We start from the raw sequence: 19,513 nt of genomic DNA, 5'->3' as shown, positions 1-19,513 counted from the left end.
CTCGGAGTTGGAATGTATGCTTGATGATCAAAGATTTTGGGTTTACACAAAGTTTATGAGAAACTTGTATTTCCAAAGAAGTGAGTGGGAGCACTATAGAATTTCTGATGAGTATATGTTGTTGACATATTGTTGATCAGAAATGATGTAGAATTTCTGGAAAGCATATAGGGTTATTTGGAAAGTGTTTTTCAATGGAAAGCCTGGATTAAGCTACTTGAACATTGAGCATCAAGATCTATAAGGATAGATCAAAACGCTTAATGGTACTTTCAAATGAGCACATACCTTGACATGATCTTGAAGGTGTTCAAGATGGATCAGTCAAAGAAGGAGTTCTTGCCTGAGTTATAAGGTATGAAGTTAAGACTTAAAGCTCGACCACGGCAGAATAGAGAGAAAGGACGAAGGTCGTCCCCTATGCTTAAGACATAGGCTCTACAGTATGCTATGCTGTGTACCGCACCTGAAGTGTGCCTTGCCATGAGTCAGTCAAGGGGTACAAGAGTGATCCAAGAATGGATCACAGGACAGCGGTCAAAGTTATCCTTAGTAACTAGTGGACTAAGGAATTTTCTCGATTATGGAGGTGGTAAAAGAGTTCGTCGTAAAAGGTTACGTCGATGCAAGCTTAACACCTATCCGGATAGCTCTGAGTAGAGATACCGGATACATATAATGGAGCAACAATTTAGAATAGCTCCAAGTAGAACAGTTATTTGGAATAGCTCCAAATAGAACGTGGTAGCTACATCTAGGAGATGACATAGAGATTTGTAAAGCACACACGGATCTGAAAGGTTCAGACCCGTTGACTAAAACCTCTCTCACAAGCAACATGATCAAACCAAACTCATTGAGTGTTAATCACATAGTGATGTGAACTAGATTATTGACTCTAGTAAACTCTTTGGATGTTGGTCACATGGCGATGTGTGACTGAGTGTTAATCACATGGCGATGTGAACTAGATTATTGACTCTAGTGCAAGTGGGAGACTGTTGGAAATATGCCCTAGAGGCAATAATAAATTATTATTATTATATTTCCTTGTTCATGATAATCGTTTATTATCCATGCTATAATTGTATTGATAGGAAACTCAGATACATGTGTGGATACATAGACAACACCATGTCCATAGTAAGCCTCTAGTTGACTAGCTCGTTGATCAATAGATGGTTACGGTTTCCTGACCATGGACATTGGATGTTTGATAACGGGATCACATCATTAGGAGAATGATGTGATGGACAAGACCCAATCCTAAGCTAGCACAGATCGTGTAGTTCGTATGCTAAAGCTTTTCTAATGTCAAGTATCATTTCCTTAGACCATGAGATTGTGCAACTCCCGGATACCGTAGGAGTGCTTTGGGTGTAAAACGTCACAACGTAACTGGGTGCTATAAAGGTGCACTACAGGTATCTCCGAAAGTGTCTGTTGGGTTGGCACGAATCGAGACTGGGATTTGTCACTCCGTGTAAACGGAGAGGTATCTCTGGGCCCACTCGGTAGGACATCATCAGATGCACAATGTGACCAAGGAGTTGATCACGGGATGATGTGTTACGGAACGAGTAAAGAGACTTGCCGGTAACGAGATTGAACAAGGTATGATACCGACGATCGAATCTCGGGCAAGTAACATACCCTAGACAAAGGGAATTGTATACGGGATTGATTAAGTCCTTGACATCGTGGTTCATCCGATGAGATCATCGTGGACATGTGGGAGCCACATGGGTATCCAGATCCCGCTGTTGGTTATTGACCGGAGAACGTCTCGGTCATGTCTGCATGTCTCCCGAACCCGTAGGGTCTACACACTTAAGGTTCGGTGACGCTAGGGTATGAAGATATTAGTATGCGGTAACCCGAAAGTTGTTCGGAGTCCCGGATGAGATCCCGGACGTCACGAGGAGTTCCGGAATGGTCCGGAGGTAAAGAATTATATATAGGAAGTGCTATTTCGGCCATCGGGACAAGTTTCGGGGTCATCGGTATTGTACCGGGACCACCGGAAGGGTCCCGGGGGTCCACCGGGTGGGGCCACCTGCCCCGGGGGGCCACATGGGCTGTAGGGGGTGTGCCTTGGCCTATATGGGCCAAGGGCACCAGCCCCAAGAGGCCCATGCGCCAAGAGATGGGAAAAGGGGAGAGTCCTAAAAGGGGAAGGCACCTCCGAGGTGCCTTGGGGAGGATGGACTCCTCCCCACCCTTGGCCGCACCCTTCCTTGGAGGAAGGGGCAAGGGCTGCGCCTCCCCCTCTCCCTTGGCCCTATATATAGTGGGGAAAAGGAGAGCAAACCAATCTAAGGCCTGGCGCCTCCCTCTCCCTCCCGTGACACATCTCCCTCCTCCCGCAGCGCTGAGCGAAGCCCTGTTGGAATCCCGCTACTTCCACCACCACGCCGTCGTGCTGCTGGATCTCCATCAACCTCTCCTCCCCCTTGCTGGATCAAGAAGGAGGAGACGTCGCTGCTCCGTACGTGTGTTGAACACGGAGGTGCCGTCCGTTCGGCGCTAGGATCATCGGTGATTTGGATCACGACGAGTACGACTCCATCAACCCCGTTCTCTTGAACGCTTCCGCGCGATCTACAAGGGTATGTAGATCCACTCCTCCCTCGTTGCTAGATGACTCCATAGATAGATCTTGGTGACACGTAGGAAAATTTTGAATTTTGCTACTTTCCCCAAAGGGGCGGTCTTGTGTCGGCTTGAGTTGCCGCTTTACCCGGACCAAGTTGTGGTCGACCTGCCTTGTGCGATGATGGCACGGGCTGAGCGCCTTGTCGTCGCCCTGGGGTAGCAATCTACGCTTCGGGTAGCTTTTGGCTGGGCCACTAAGGCCTGTATTCTTTGGCGGCTAGGACTTCGGTCCATCTATCATTGAGCAGATCTTGGTCAGCCTGAAGCTGCTGTTGTTTCTTTTTCAGGCTCCTTGCAGTGGCTATTAGTTGGCGCTTGAAGCGCTCCTGCTCAAGAGGTTCCTTAGGCATGATGAAATCCTCAGTGCCGAGGCTCACCTCATCCTCAAAGAGCGGAAGGTAATTGTCGTCCTCCGAATCTTCGTGTGTGGCCTGTTTACCAGGGCCAACCTGCCCATCTTCTCGTTTATCTTGTTCATCAGCTGTATCAACGGGGTCTTCGTTGTCTTCGGCATCATCGACCATACCGTCAATGTTCTTGGAGTCGTAATCAAGTGTATCGATTGAATCCTCGACCGTGGCTATGAAGTGGGTGGTGGGTGGGAAGCAAAATTCTCCACCGTCAGCCCCTGGCTCGAGCCGGATATAGTTCGGCTATGAGTCCTCCGCCAAGGATAGGTTCTTTAAGGAATTTAGCACATCGCCCAAGGGCGAGTGCTGGAAGATGTCTGCGGCGCTGAATTCGAATATCAATAAATGATCAAGCTCGGCATCCACGGGCTGACGTTCACATACAACGGGTGTAAGATAGATTTACACACGCAATACACTTAGGTTGACTTGACGAGCCTAGCATTTGCATAGACATGGCCTCGGAACACAGAAGACCGAAAGGTCGAGCATGAGTCGTATAGAAGATACGATCAACATGAAGATGTTCACCGATGTTGACTAGTCCGTGTCACGTGATGATCGGACACGGCCTAGTTGACTCGGATCATGTAATCGCTTAGATGACTAGAGGGATGTCTATCTGAGTGGGAGTTCATAAGATGAACTTAATTATCCTGAACATAGTCAAAAGGATTTTGCAAATTATGTCGTAGCTCACGCTATAGTTCTACTGTTTAGTTATGTTCCTAGAGAAAATTTAGTTGAAAGTTGATAGTAGCAATTATGCGGACTAGGTCCGTAAACTGAGGATTGTCCTCATTGCTTCTTAGAAGGCTTATGTCCTTAATGCACCGCTCAGTGTGCTGAACCTCGAACGTTGTCTGTAGATGTTGTGAACATCTGACATACACGTTTTGATAACTACATGATAGTTCAGTTAAATGGTTTAGAATTGAGGCACCAAAGATGTTTTTGAAATGTCGCGAAACATATGAGATGTTTTCGAGGGCTGAAATTGGGATTTCAGGCTCGTGCCCACGTCAAGAGGTATAAGACCTCCGACGGTTCTTCTAGCCTACATACTAAGGGAGAAAAGCTCAATTGTTGAGCTTGTGCTCAGATTGTCTGAGTACAACAATCGCTTGAATCAAGTGGGAGTTGATCTTCCAGATGAGATAGTGATGTTTCTCCGAAGTCATTACCACCAAGCTGCTAGAGCTTCGTGATGAACTATAATATATCGGGGACATGTATGATGATCCTTGAGATGTTCGTGATGTTTGACACCACAAAAGTAGAAATCAAGAAGGAGCATCAATTGTTGATGGTTTGTGAAACCGCTAGTTTCAAGAAGGGCAAGGGCAAGAAGGGATACTTCGTGAAACGGCAATTCAGCTGCTGCAATAGTGAAGAAACCCAAGGTTGAACCCAAACCCGAGACTAAGTGCTTCTGTAATAAGGGGAACAATCACTGGAGCAGAATTACCCTAGATACTTGGTAGATAAGAAGGCTAGCAAGGTCGATAGAAGTATATTGGATATACATTATGTTAATATGTCCTTTACTAGTACTCCTAGTAGCACCAGGGTATTAGATACCGGTTCGGTTGCTAAGTGTTAGTAACTCGAAATAAAAGCTACGGAATAAACGGAGACTAGCTAAAGGTGAGCTGACGATATGTGTTGGAAGTGTTCTCAATGTTGATATGATCAAGCATCGCACGCTCCCTCTACCATCGAGATTGGTGTTTGCGTTGAGCATAGACATGATTGGATTATGTCTATCGCAATACGGTTATTCATTTAAGGAGAATATTGGTTACTCTATTTATTTGAATAATACCTTCAATGGTCTTACACCTAAAATGAATGGTTTATTGAATCTCGATCGTAGTGATACACATGTTCATGCCAAAATATAGTAATGATAGTACCACCTACTTGTGGCACAGCCACGTAAGTCATATCAGTATAAAACGCATGAAGAAGCTCCATGTTGATGGATCTTTGGACTCACTCATTTTTGAAAAGTTTGAGACATGCGAACCATGTCTATTGGTGTATATGCATGAAGAAACTCCATGCAAATGGACCGTTTGAACTCACTTGATTTTGAATCACTTGAGACATGCAAATCATACCACATGGGCAAGATGACTGAAAGCCTCGTTTTTCAGTAAAATGGAACAAGAAAGCAACTTGTTGGAAGTAATACATTTTTGATGTGTGCAATCCAATGAGTGTTGAGGCGTGTAGTGGATATTGTTATGTTCTTACTTCACAGATAATTTGAGTAGATGTTGAGTATATTTACTTGATGAATCAAGAGTCTGAATTATTGAAAGGTTCAAGTAATTTCAGGGTGAAGTTGAAAGATCGTCGTAGAAAGAGGATAAAAAGATCTATGATATGATCATAGAGATGAATATCTGAATTACGAGTTTGGCACAGAATTAAGACATTGCGGAAATTGTTTCACAACTAATACAGCCAGGAACACCATGGTGTGATGGTGTGTCCGAACATCATAACTGCACCCTATTAGGTATGATGCATACCATGATGTCTCTTATCAAATTACCATGATAGTTTATGGGTTAGGCATTAGAGACAACCACATTCACTTTAAATGGGGCACCACATAGTTCCGTTGAGACGACACCGAATGAACTATGGTTTAGAGAAACCTAAGCTGTCATTTCTTAAAAGTTTGGGGTTGCGATGCTTATGTGAAAAAGTTTCAGGCTGATAAGGTCGAACCCAAAGCGGATAAATGCATCTTCATAGGACACCCAAAACAGTTGGGTATACCTCCTGTCTCAGATTCGAAAGCAATAAGGGATTGTTTCTAGAATCGGGTCCTTTCTCGAGGAAAAGTTTCTCTCGAAAGAATTGAGTGGGAGGATGGTGGAGACTTGATGAGGTTATTGAACCGTCTCTTCAACTAGTGTGTGGCAGGGCACAGGAAGTTGTTCCTGTGGCACCTACACCAATTGAAGTGGAAGCTTATGATATTGATCATGAGACTTCAGATCAAGTCACTACCAAACCTCGTGGGATGACAAGGATGCGTACTACTTCAGAGTGGTACGCAATCCTGTCTTGGAAGTCATGTTGCTAGACAACAATAAACCTATGAGCTATGGAGAAGCGATGGTGGGCCCGGATTCCGATAAATGGCTCGAGGCCATAAAATCCGAGAGAGGATCCATGTATGAAAACAAAGTGTAGACTTTGGAAGAACTACTTGATGGTCGTAAGGCTGTTAAGTACATATGGATTTTAAAAGGAAGACGGACAATGATGGTAAATGTCACCATTAAGAAAGCTCGACTTGTCGTTAAGATGTTTTCTGACAAGTTCAAAGAGTTGACTACGATGAGACTTTCTCACTCGTAGCGATGCTAAGAGTCTGTTGGAATTATATTAGCAGTCACTGCATTATTTATGAAATCTTGCAGATAGGATGTCAAAAACATTATTTCCTCGACGCTTTGCTTGAGGAAAGGTTGTATGTGATACAACCGGAAGGTTTTGTCAATCCTGAAAGATGCTAATAAGTATGCAAAGCTCCAGCAATCCTTCTGAGGACTGGAGTAAGCATCTCGGAGTTGGAATGTACGCTTTGATGAGATTTTGGGTTTATATATAAAGTTTATGAGAAACTTGTATTTCCAAAGAAGTGAGTGGGAGCACTATAGAATTTCTGATGAGTATATGTTGTTGACACATTGTTGATCAGAAATGATTTAGAATTTCTGGAAAGCATATAGGGTTATTTGAAAAGTGTTTTTCAATGGAAAGCCTGGATTAAGCTACTTGAACATTGAGCATCAAGATCTATAAGAATAGATCAAAATGCTTAATGGTACTTTCAAATGAGCACATACCTTGACATGATCTTGAAGGTGTTCAAGATGGATCAGTCAAAGAAGGAGTTCTTGCCTGAGTTATAAAGTATGAAGTTAAGACTTAAAGCTCGACCGCGGCAGAATAGAGAGAAAGGACGAATGTCGTCCCCTATGCTTAAGACATAGGCTCTACAGTATGCTATGCTGTGTACCGCACCTGAAGTGTGCCTTGCCATGAGTCAGTCAAGGGGTACAAGAGTGATCCAAGAATGGATCACAAGACAGCGGTCAAAGTTATCCTTAGTAACTAGTGGACTAAGGAATTTTCTCGATTATGGAGGTGGTAAAAGAGTTCGTCGTAAAGGGTTACGTCGATGCAAGCTTAACACCTATCCGGATAGCTCTGAGTAGAGATGCCGGATACATATAATGGAGCAACAATTTGGAATAGCTCCAAGTAGAACAGTTATTTGGAATAGCTCCAAATAGAACGTGGTAGCTACATCTAGGAGATGACATAGAGATTTGTAAAGCACACACGGATCTGAAAGGTTCAGACCCGTTGACTAAAACCTCTCTCACAAGCAACATGATCAAACCCAGAACTCATTGAGTGTTAATCACATAGTGATGTGAACTAGATTATTGACTCTAGTAAACTCTTTGGATGTTGGTTACATGGCGATGTGACCTGTGAGTGTTAATCACATGGCGATGTGAACTAGATTATTGACTCTAGTGCAAGTGGGAGACTGTTGGAAATATGCCCTAGAGGCAATAATAAATTAGTTATTATTATATTTCCTTGTTCATGATAATCGTTTATTATCCATGCTATAATTGTATTGATAGGAAACTCAGATACATGTGTGGATACATAGACAACACCATGTCCCTAGTGAGCCTCTAGTTGACTAGCTCGTTGATCAATAGATGGTTACGGTTTCCTGACCATGGACATTGGATGTTGTTGATAACGGGATCACATCATTAGGAGAATGATGTGATGGACAAGACCCAATCCTAAGCATAGCACTAGATCGTGTAGTTCATATGCTATAGCTTTTCTAATGTCAAGTATCATTTCCTTAGACCATGAGATTGTGCAACTCCCGGATACCGTAGGAATGCTTTGGGTGTATCAAACGTCACAACGTAACTGGGTGACTATAAAGGTGCATTACAGGTATCTCCGAAAGTGTCTGTTGGGTTGGCACGAATCGAGACTGGGATTTGTCACTCCGTGTAAGCGGAGAGGTATCTCTGGGCCCACTCGGTAGGACATCATCATATGCGCAATGTGACCAAGGAGTTGATCACGGGATGATGTGTTACGGAACGAGTAAAGAGACTTGCCGGTAACGAGATTGAACAAGGTATAAGGATACCGACGATCGAATCTCGGGCAAGTAACATACCGCTAGACAAAGGGAATTGTATACGGGATTGATTAAGTCCTTGACATCGTGGTTCATCCGATGAGATCATCGTGGAACATGTGGGAGCCATCATGGGTATCCAGATCCCGCTGTTGGTTATTGACCGGAGAACGGTCTCGGTCATGTCTGCATGTCTTCCGAACCCGTAGGGTCTACACACTTAAGGTTCGGTGACGCTAGGGTTGTAGAGATATTAGTATGCGGTAACCCGAATGTTGTTCGGAGTCCCGGATGAGATCCCGGACGTCACGAGGAGTTCCGGAATGGTCCGGAGGTAAAGAATTATATATAGGAAGTCCTGTTTCGGCCATCGGGACAAGTTTCGGGGTCATCGGTATTGTACCGGGACCACCGGAAGGGTCCCGGGGGTCCACCGGGTGGGGCCACCTGCCCCGGGGGGCCACATGGGCTGTAGGGGGTGTGCCTTGGCCTATATGGGCCAAGGGCACCAGCCCCAAGAGGCCCATGCGCCAAGAGATGGGAAAAAGAGGAGAGTCCTAAAAAGGGGAAGGCACCTCCGAGGTGCCTTGGGGAGGATGGACTCCTCCCCACCCTTGGCCGCACCCTTCCTTGGAGGAAGGGGCAAGGGCTGCGCCTCCCCCTCTCCCTTGGCCCTATATATAGTGGGGAAAAAGGAGGAGCAAACCAATCTAAGGCCTGGCGCCTCCCTCTCCCTCCCGTGACACATCTACCTCCTCCCGCAGCGCTTAGCGAAGCCCTGTTGGAATCCCGCTACTTCCACCACGCCGTCGTGCTGCTGGATCTCCATCAACCTCTCCCTCCTCCTTGCTGGATCAAGGCATGGGAGACGTCTCCGTTCTGTACGTGTGTTGAACGCGGAGGTGCCGTCCGTTCGGCGCTAGGATCATCGGTGATTTGAATCACGACGAGTACGACTCCATCAACCCCGTTCTCTTGAACGCTTCCGCTTAGCGATCTACAAAGGTATGTAGATGCACTCTCCTTCCCCTCGTTGCTAGTCTCTCCATAGATAGATCTTGGTGACACGTAGGAAAATTTTGAATTTCTTCTACGTTCCCCAACAGGGGCGGTCTGGTGTTCGGCTTGAGTTGTCGCTTTACCCGGACCAAGTTGTGGTCGACCTTCCGCCTTGTGCAATGATGGCACGGGCTTGAGCGCCTTGTCGTCGCCTTGGGGTAGCTATCTACGCTTCGGGTAGCTTTTGGCTGGGCCACAAAGGTTGTATTCTTTGGCGGCTAGGACTTCGGTCCATCTATCATTGAGCAGATCTTGGTCAGCCTGAAGCTGCTGTTGTTTCTTTTTCAGGCTCCTTGCAGTGGCTATTAGTTGGCGCTTGAAGCGCTCCTGCTCAAGAGGTTCCTTAGGCATGATGAAATCCTCAGTGCCGAGGCTCACCTCATCCTCAAAGAGCGGAAGGTAATTGTCGTCCTCCGAATCTTCGTGTGTGGCCTGTTTACCAGGGCCAACCTGCCCATCTTCTCGTTTATCTTGTTCATCAGCTGTATCAACGGGGTCTTCGTTGTCTTCGGCATCGTCGACCATACCGTCAATGTTCTTGGAGTCGTAATCAAGTGTATCGATTGAATCCTCGACCGTGGCTATGAAGTGGGTGGTGGGTGGGAAGCAAAATTCTCCACCGTCAGCCCCTGGTTCGAGCCGGATATAGTTCGGCTATGAGTCCTCCGCCAAGGATAGGTTCTTTAAGGAATTTAGCACATCGCCCAAGGGCGAGTGCTGGAAGATGTCTGCGGCGCTGAATTCGAATATCGATAAATGATCAAGCTCGGCATCCACGGGCTGACGTGGTTCGGAACTTACGGTTGGAAACGAGTTCGGAGTTCCGCTGACAAAGACGTCATGAGAGGCCAAGTCTATGTGCGGCTCCGACGCCGTGGAATCTGTGGCCTCCGTGGTGGGGTTGATCCTCCCGTCCTTGGATGGCGCAGCTTGCTCCGGATCTAGGGCCAGAGCGATCACAGGAGCAATCTCCTGAATGCGGCCAGATGACAGATTTAGGTCATGATCATCGGATGACCGGGAGCGGCTACCGCGGTCTTGAATCCGGCGAAGATCAAGTCTCCACGGATGTTCGCAATGTAGTTTAAGCTCTCAAATCTAACCTGATGGCCAGGGGTGTAGCTTTCGATCTACTCCAGATGGCCAAGCGAATTAGCCCGCAATGCGAGGCCGCCGAACACGAAGATCTGTCCGGGGAGGAAAGTTTCTCCTTGGACAACGTCATTATTGACGATTGAAGGGGCCATCAAACCTTTTGGCGGCAACACAGTGGAGCTCTCAATGAAAGCACCAATGTCAGTGTCAAAATCGGCGGATCTCGGGTAGGGGGTTTTGAACTGTGCGTCTAAGGTCGATGGTAACAGGAGACAAGGGACACGATGTTTACCCAGGTTCGGGCCCTCTCTATGGAGGTAATACCCTACATCCTGCTTGATTGATATTGATGAATATGAGTATTACAAGAGCTGATCTACCTCGAGATCGTAATGGCTAAACCCTAGAGGTCTAGCTTGTATGGCTATGATAATGAGTCTGCCCTATCCGAACTAAGTCCTCCGATTTATATAGACACCGGGAGGATCTAGGGTTACACAAGGTCGGTTACAAAGAAAGGAATCTACATATCCGGTCGCCAAGCTTGCCTTCCATGCCAAGGAGAGTCCCATCCGAACACGGGTACAGTCTTCGGTCTTCGCATCTTCACAACCCATCAATCCGGCCCATGGCTAATAGGCCGGACGCCCGAGGACCCCTTAGTCCAAGACTCCCTCACTCGTAGACATGGCTCTCCTCTCCTCTCCCACCTCCCACCAAATCCTACCAAACTATCATGGCGTCTACTGATCTAAGCCTCCGTGGAAGGGCTTCTGCATTTGGACTTCTCCCCCGGCCTAGCGGTCGCGGCTCAGGTTCGACCAAGGATTTTTTTTCTTGGTTATTAGTTTCTCCTCGGCCTCATTCCCTCTCAAGGAAGAATTAGTGGCTATTGCTCTGCAATGTTGTATTGGCGGTTTACCCTCGGGGTTGCGTGTGTGCCATTTGGAGGGCAGAAAGTTTCGATTCTCAGTTGCTTCTAATCGGGTTGGTCATTTTATCTATGGGCTTAAAGATAGAGTGTGGCTGGATTTTGTCTGTCATTTTAGTCTCTTCCGACCAACCATTCATGTGCCCACTGAAAACCCCTCGACGTGGCATTTGGACCAAACCAACCATGAAGTCATGGCTCGATCTCCTGTGGTTGTCAAATCACGTTACTTATCATCTATCAAAGTTGATGCTATTAATGTCTCTTCTCTGGAGACCCTCTCCAAAGTGGGGTTTTCTCCGGCTGTTGATCGGAATCGTGCCCCGCCGGTGACACCCGGCCGACAATCCCCGTCGAACAGAGATGATCCGGCTGATTTGGAACAATTACCATCTCATAATGGGCAATTAATGCCAAATTCCCAGGTTTTTGGAGAGATACATATTAATATTAATGAGCGGCCATCTGGGGAAGGTCTTGTCACTACTCCGCACTTTGAAGGGGGACAATTCAAACTTGGTACGTGGAATCAGATCCCACGGTTTATACTATGTCACATCCAGGATCACCTTCGAGCGGGTATCTCGGAGGAATATATTGCTTCATTATGGAAAATCCCTTCTATTCCGTCTCTCGATTACATCTATGAAAAATTGACCATTTGTCATAACTGCAACGCTAATGATCATTTGGCCATTAATTGCCAGGGCCACCCTTGCCAAGTTTGTTTTCACAGACCTTGTACGTGCTCCTCTATGGGCCATGCATGCAACCAACAATCAAAGGAGATGGCCTGCTATATATGTGGATCTAGGGCCCATACATTTTTTGCTTGCCCGGCCAAATACTTCTGCGGTATGTGTGGTTTTTTGGGGCATCATAAAAAGGCATGTAAATCAGCCGGGATTACTCGCATGAAATGGACTCAAAAAGATTGCCTTGGCTCGACTACCCTTGTAACAAATGATCCCCCCCCCCAAATTTTATTGATCCTGAGAAACTAAAACATGGAAATAATATTTCACGGGATAAGGATCCAGTCTTTTCAGGGAAACAATGGCAGGAAGTAAATGATCCTACCCGTAATTCGGGTCAGGCAGCTAGGCGAAGGAAGACCGCACAATGCAAATCTTGCGGTCGTAAGGGCCACAAGGCGGCAGCTTGCCTCACGCTGGTGCACCTTAATCGAGGAGTTTGGAGACCAAAGACTCGACCTGCACCTGGCGATACGCATTCTTATCTCTCGCTGTCTGTGCCATCCTCTGCTCCTGCTCCACCCACCACCGCAATGGCCAATTATCCTCTCGATGGCATCCTCTACCTCCCGCCGGGGATGACGATCGAACTCGGGCCTGCAGATCGGAAGGTTATGGATGACATGGTGGTCGGCGCCATCCCTCCACTGCGCCATGAGTTCTTGGCCATTGCAGAGGCCAATCGTTTCATCCCGCATCATCAGAAGGCCGACATCCGCAACAACATCGAAGGTTTGCTTCATGAGTCACACTTTTTCCCAACAGAAGTTTCAGATGATCCTCTTGGTGTGGGCATCTTTGGATTTGTCAACTCTGTAGTCAGAGACACTGTAGTTGGGACAACTTTTGAACTGGATGAAAATGAGGTTGAGGAACACACAGTGGTCTATTTTGTCTCGCATGATGCTGCATTGAACATGCGTCTCACCACCTTTGGCCCTGAGGTGTCGCTCTTTATGTGGGCTTCCCGTACGACTATCAGACACAACACTATATGCACAAATCAGTTGACAAATTTGGTGCTTTAGTGGATTGGAATAACCCTAGAGGGGATAGAAGGTTTGTTCTCATTAAGGCTAGAATCATCCACATGTGTCTGGTCCCTAAAAGCCTAGTAGTCCGTCAGCTTGGTGGAGCCCGTCAGAGTTGGACTGTTGCTGTCATCATGCTCCGTAGCAGTGATTGGAATGCTCACTTGCCGGAGGTGCCATCGGCTGGGGAAGATCCGGCGCCAGAGGATGTCATTCCTCATCCTTTGCATGGATATGGGCTCAATGCTGAACAGATGTATCAGCAATAGTTACACAACTGGTTGGCTCAAAATGCTGCTCCCAATGTTGATCCAAATCAAGCAGATGATAATGTTGTTGTGGATCAGGATAATGACATTGGCATTCATCCTGGGTGGGGAGTCTGGCCTCCCCCTCCCCCTCAAGAGCCACCTATGCTTTACAATTTCCAAGAATGGCTTGCTGGTGAAGGGTTGTAGGTGGACCATGGTATTGTACCTCCTAATAACACTCATGACATCCCTACTACTGCTTGGAATGATTCCATTTCTATGAGCAATAGCACTGATTCTAGTGCCACTGTGTCAGACTCTTATGTTCTGGTGCCTCTAGCTCTCATGAATCAATTCTGGCCACAGGAGGTTTCTATCTCTGCTCCAGTTGCATCTACATCTTTAGAATTAGTGGCAAGTGCCCCTATACTGCCTACCAACAGTCTGGATATTTCTCTTACTATTTCTGATGTTGGTTTGCATGTGGACATGATCACCCATGGTAATTTTACCCCTGCTATGCTGTTAAAAGACTGCATTCCAATGACTAGACTGAATACTTATCTTGCTGCAGCAGTTAGGCCTATAATTGCTTCTTTTGGCCCTTGGAATGACCATTATGGTTTCAGACAGAGCTCTGTAACTTTCAATATCACTGTCACTGAAAATGTAGGTACTCTGAATATTGTCTCTGCTTCCACAGCCACCACTTAGTTTGGTTCATATTCGGTGCATATTGAGGAAGTCACTGAGGCCTCTCATTGGGAGTTAAATTGCTCTCCGGCACTGCTTATCACTGCTGGTAATGAGGGGAAAACAGCAGGGCCACATCACATTTCAAACACATTTGTCACCCCAGTTCCTGAACAACAAGTTTCTTCTATTGCCATTGTTGAACTCTCTGAGCCCGAGGAAAATGTGGTACCTGAACTTCCAGTGATCACTGAACATCTTCTACAGAATGAAGAAATTGTGGCTAACTCCGAGGAAGGGGTGGAGACCTCAGCTGTGGTGGCTAGTCGCAAGGGGAAGAACTCCATGCCTACTTTCTCTGTCTCTCTCCGTCGGAGTACTAGGTCCAACAAATATGATGGTTTCAAGGTCCCAGCCATAACTGACAGCAAGCCAAGAGCTTCCAAGGTGATGCCCAGGATCAATCCATCAGCCAAGTCTTCAGTGGTTATTTCTGAACTTGCAGACACTTCTGAAGTCCCACCACCGACGCCCATTGCAACGATCCAGCTAGTGGGCACAGTCAAGTGTGCCATCCCAGCAACTGAGCTCTCTGAGGATGCTCTTAAAGAGGTTCAGGAGGATACTTCCTCCGCTTCATCTAGTGCTTAAGCTTTCTCAGTTATCCTATGGTTCTTTTGGTTAATTGGAATGTGCTTTGTTGGAACGTTTGTGGCTTAAATTCAGAACATAAACAACTTGCTTTGTTTAATGCCATTAACTCTAGTGGATGTGCCGTTATATGTTTGCAAGAAACTAAGAAGCAAGATTTCGATAATACTTTTATTAAGTCTTGTTGCCCACTCCGTTTTGATAAGTTTGAATTTATTCCCTCTCGTGGGGCTTCAGACGGAATTGCCACTATATGGAACAACTCCATCTTCACTGCCACTGTAATTACCTCCACCGATTTTGCATTGGTCATTCACTTTAAATCCACACAATCGGCATAGTCCTGGACCCTAGTAAATGTATATGGACCTTGCCAAGGAGAAGAACACAGAGATTTCATTCAATGGCTGCTTGATTTTAACATCCCTCGCAACGAAGATTGGCTCATTTTGGGGGACTTTAACTTCATTCGAAGCCCAGATAACCGTAATAAATTTGGTGGAAATTTTGGGGGCAGATGATCATCGTACCTTGATGGGTACGGTGGTCGAGAGGATTCTGTCCGCAAAAGGCGGATTGAATGAAGCCTTCATGAGCCTACTAAGAGGCTTTGAGGTATGTAATGTTCGGTTGTGCTTTATACGCAAAAATGCACATGTGTATAGATAGTAGCCCCTGAGACTCTGGTTGGCACCCAAAGGTAGGAAATCAGAGGATCGAAAAAGATGTCCTCAGGTAATAATCTAATGACTCGAAACACAGGCTGGTACCTCCATGACGACTGCACACGCTATGGAGGTTGTAGGTCTGGAGCATAAGCTTGATGTGGCGGATAACGACATCACGCTTATTAATAGGCGACTCGACGAGGCGCAAGGTATGTGTTAGAATATGTATAGTAACATAGGCACGAAGCTAGAATTATGTTCTGAGACGTGCGTATCTGCAGATGGTGCTGCTGCGATTGAGACTCTTCGGGCTGAACTTGCCCGAGCCAAGGAGCAAGCCTGGATGAGTAATGTGGCTGCCCAGAAGGCAGCTGATGAGTTAGAAGCCGGACAGGCCGTGCATCGCCAGTGTGAGGAGAGAATGGCCACTATGGCGCGCGAGCTGAAGGAAGCCGGTGCAAATTCCTCGAGAAGGATAACAAGGCCAAAGCGACCGATCTTGACAAGGCATTACAAGAGGCAAGAGAAGCACGATCTGAGTCTAGAGCGGCTCGGGAAGAGATCCGGCAAGCTGGGGAAGTAGCAGCCGTTAAGTCTTTCTTATTACAGACTAAGTTTGGTGATCCGAAGTATGCCCCTCTTAATCAAATGTGGAGCTCCCCAGGCGCCTTTTTGGACTTGCCGAAGAGTGCCTCCGATGCAGCGCGGTTTTACGAAGCACAGGAAGGGCATGCAACGGAGAAGCTTTTTTGGTCACAATTCGGCATGCCAAAGTGCCCACTGTTACTGAATGAACAGATGGCCCAGTGGGCCGAGCTCCACAAAATGTCCAGCTCTGCCATGAAAGACATCGTAGTCCGACTGTGGCCAACTGAGCCAATTCCGAAGAGTTATTTCGGTTTGGTACAGCGACTAAGTGATGCGGTGCCGCGTATCGACGCTCTTAAGCGGTCCACGTGCATTGAAGGTGCACAGATGGACCTTGCCCGTGTGAAGACGTACTGGCCGAAGATGAAGGCCACCGATGTTGTAGTGAAAAGTCCACCCGAGGGCAAGGAGAATCACACGCCAGAGTATTATTTTGAAGATGTCTTAGAGGGTGCCCGCTTGATAGAGGGTCAGTGCTCGAAAGAGATGATGTTCGAGTGACATGTATTGAGATTGTAAAAACAATATTATTATAATTTAAGATTATGCCTAGAAGTTGTGGCTCCTCCTGTGCGGCCGTTTTTGTATAATCTAAAAGTTTTCCCGTCGTCGGCTTCAGCTCCCTCGCATAAAATACGGGGGTGTTCAGAAAAGCACTTGATCACTCTTGATCCAACGTCTTGGTTCGTGAAGGAGGTGTCAATGCGGCGAACTAGGCAATCGGACTATAGGGCTTTAGTACTTTCACTTAGCCATAGGAGTTTGACGGTGGGTCTACGATATAGCCCTGGTATGTACGCAGCCATCCGAGTACGGTGCATTACATGAGTGACCATAAGAACGGTCCTTCGTGCAATACGGGAGGAATCGCAAAAGATTCTAATAAGTCATCGAGTGATTGACCAGCTCTCGCCGCATCATGAAAGACAGTTTTCGGCTTTCTCTACTGAGGTGCTTTCTAACTCTTGAGCACTGCGTTGGTTCTCCCTTGAAGAGGAAAGGGTGATGCAGTAAAGCAGTGTAAGTATTTCTTCCAACCTGCTAAGGTGAGGATCAACACCTTTTGGTAAAGTCATAAGGGCAACAAGCAACAAGAGGCAAGCGAAAAAGAGGCGAATGGAAAGAGAGGGCGAAAGGAAAAGAGAGCGAATAAAATGGCAAGGGTGAAGTGGGAGAGAGGAAAACGAGAGGCAAATGGCAAATAATGTAATGCGAAGGATAAGAGTTGTGATGGGTACTTGGTATGTCTTGACTTGTCGTTGATCTCCCCGGCAACGGCGCCAGAAATCCTTCTTGCTACCTCTTGAGCACTGCGTTGGTTTTCCCTTGAAGAGGAAAGAGTGATGCAGTAAAGCAGCGTAAGTATTTCCCTCAGTTTTTGAAAACCAAGGTATCAATCCAGTAGGAGACCACGTGCGAGTCACCTCGTACCTACACAAACAAATAAGAACCTCGCAACCAACGCGATAAAGGGGTTGTCAAATCCCTTCACGACCACTTGCAAGAGTGAGATCTGATAGAGATGATAATAATAAGATAAATATTTTTGGTATTTTTATGATATAGATTGAAAGTAAGAGATAGAAAAATAAAGTAGATTCGAAACTTGTATGATGGAAAATAGACCTGGGGGCCATATGTTTCACTAGTGGCTTCTCTCAAGATAGCATAAGTATTGCGATGGGTAAACAAATTACTGTCGAGTAATTGATAGAAAAGTGAATAATTATGAGAATATCTAGGCATGATCATGTATATAGGCATCACGTCTGAGACAAGTAGACCGAAACGATTCTGCATCTACTACTATTACTCCACACATCGACCGCTATCCAGCATGCATCTAGAGTGTTAAGTTCATAAGAACAGAGTAACGCCTTAAGCAAGATGACATGATGTAGAGGGATAAACTCATGCAATATGATGTAAACCCCATCCTTTTATCCTCAATGGCAACAATACAATACGTGACGTTTCCCTTTCTGTCACTGGGATCGAGCACCGCAAGATTGAACCCAAAGCTAAGCACTTCACCCATTGCAAGAAAGATCAATCTAGTAGGCCAAACCAAACTGATAATTCGAAGAGACTTGCAAAGATAAACCAATCATACATAAAAGAATACAGAGAAGATTCAAATATTGTTCATAGATAAACTTGATCATAAACCCACAATTCATCGGATCTCGACAAACACACCGCAAAAGAAGATTACATCGAATAGATCTCCAAGAGAATCGAGGAGAACTTTGTATTGAGATACAAAGAGAGAGAAGAAGCCATCTAGCTACTAGCTATGGACCCGAAGTTCTGAAGTAAACTACTCACACATCATCGGAGAGGCCATGGATTTGATGTAGAGGCCCTCCGTGATCAATGCCCCCTCCGGTGGAGCTCCGGAAAAGGCCCCAAGATGGGATCTCTTGGGTACAGAAGGTTGCGGCGGTGGAATTAGGTTTTCGTGGTGCTCCTAGATGTTTGTGGGGTACGTGGATATATATAGGAGGAAGAAATAGGTTGGTGGAGAAACAAGGGGCCCACGAGGGAGGAGGGCGCGCCCAAGGGGGGTGGGCGCGCCCCCTGCCTCGTGGCCTCCTCGATTGATTCTTGACATCCACTCCAAGTATCCTGGATCACATTTGTTCCAAAAATAATGCTTCCAAAGGTTTCATTCCATTTGGACTCCGTTTGATATTCCTTTTTGGCGAAACTCTAAAATAGGCAAAAAAACAGCAATTTGGGTTGGGCCTCCGGTTAATAGGTTAGTCCCAAAAAAATATAAAAGTGTAAAAAATGAGCCCATTAACATCCAAAATAGATAATATAATAGCATGGAGCAATCAAAAATTATAGATACATTGGAGACGTATCAGCATCCCCAAGCTTAATTCCTGCTCGTCCTCGAGTAGGTAAATGATAAAAGCGGAATTTTTGATGTGGAATGCTTCCTAACATATTTCTCAATGTAATTTTTGTTTAATGTGGCATGAATGTTCAGATCTGAAAGATTCAAGATAAATGTTTAATATTGACATAGAAATAATAATACTTCAAGCATACTAACTAAGCAATCATGTCTTCTCAAAATAACATGGCCAAAGAAAGTTATCCCTACAAAATCATATAGTCTGGCTATGCTCTATCTTCATCACACAAAATATTAAATCATGCACAACCCCGATGACAAGCCAAGCAATTGTTTCATACTTTTGATGTTCCCAAACTTTTTCAATCTTCATGCAATATATGAGCGTGAGCCATGGATATAGCACTATGGTGGAACAGAATGGTGGTTGTGGAGAAGACAAAAAGGAGAAGATAGTCTCACATCAACTAGGTGTATCAACGGGCTATGGAGATGCCCATTAATAGATATCAATGTGAGTGAGTATGCCCATTAATAGATATCAATGTGAGTGAGTATGGATTACCATGCAACAGATGCACTAGAGCT

The sequence above is a fragment of the Triticum urartu genome, chromosome 1 (assembly GCF_003073215.2).
Source record: "Triticum urartu cultivar G1812 chromosome 1, Tu2.1, whole genome shotgun sequence".
NCBI lineage: Eukaryota > Viridiplantae > Streptophyta > Magnoliopsida > Poales > Poaceae > Triticum > Triticum urartu.
This window is presented reverse-complemented; position numbering follows the sequence as displayed.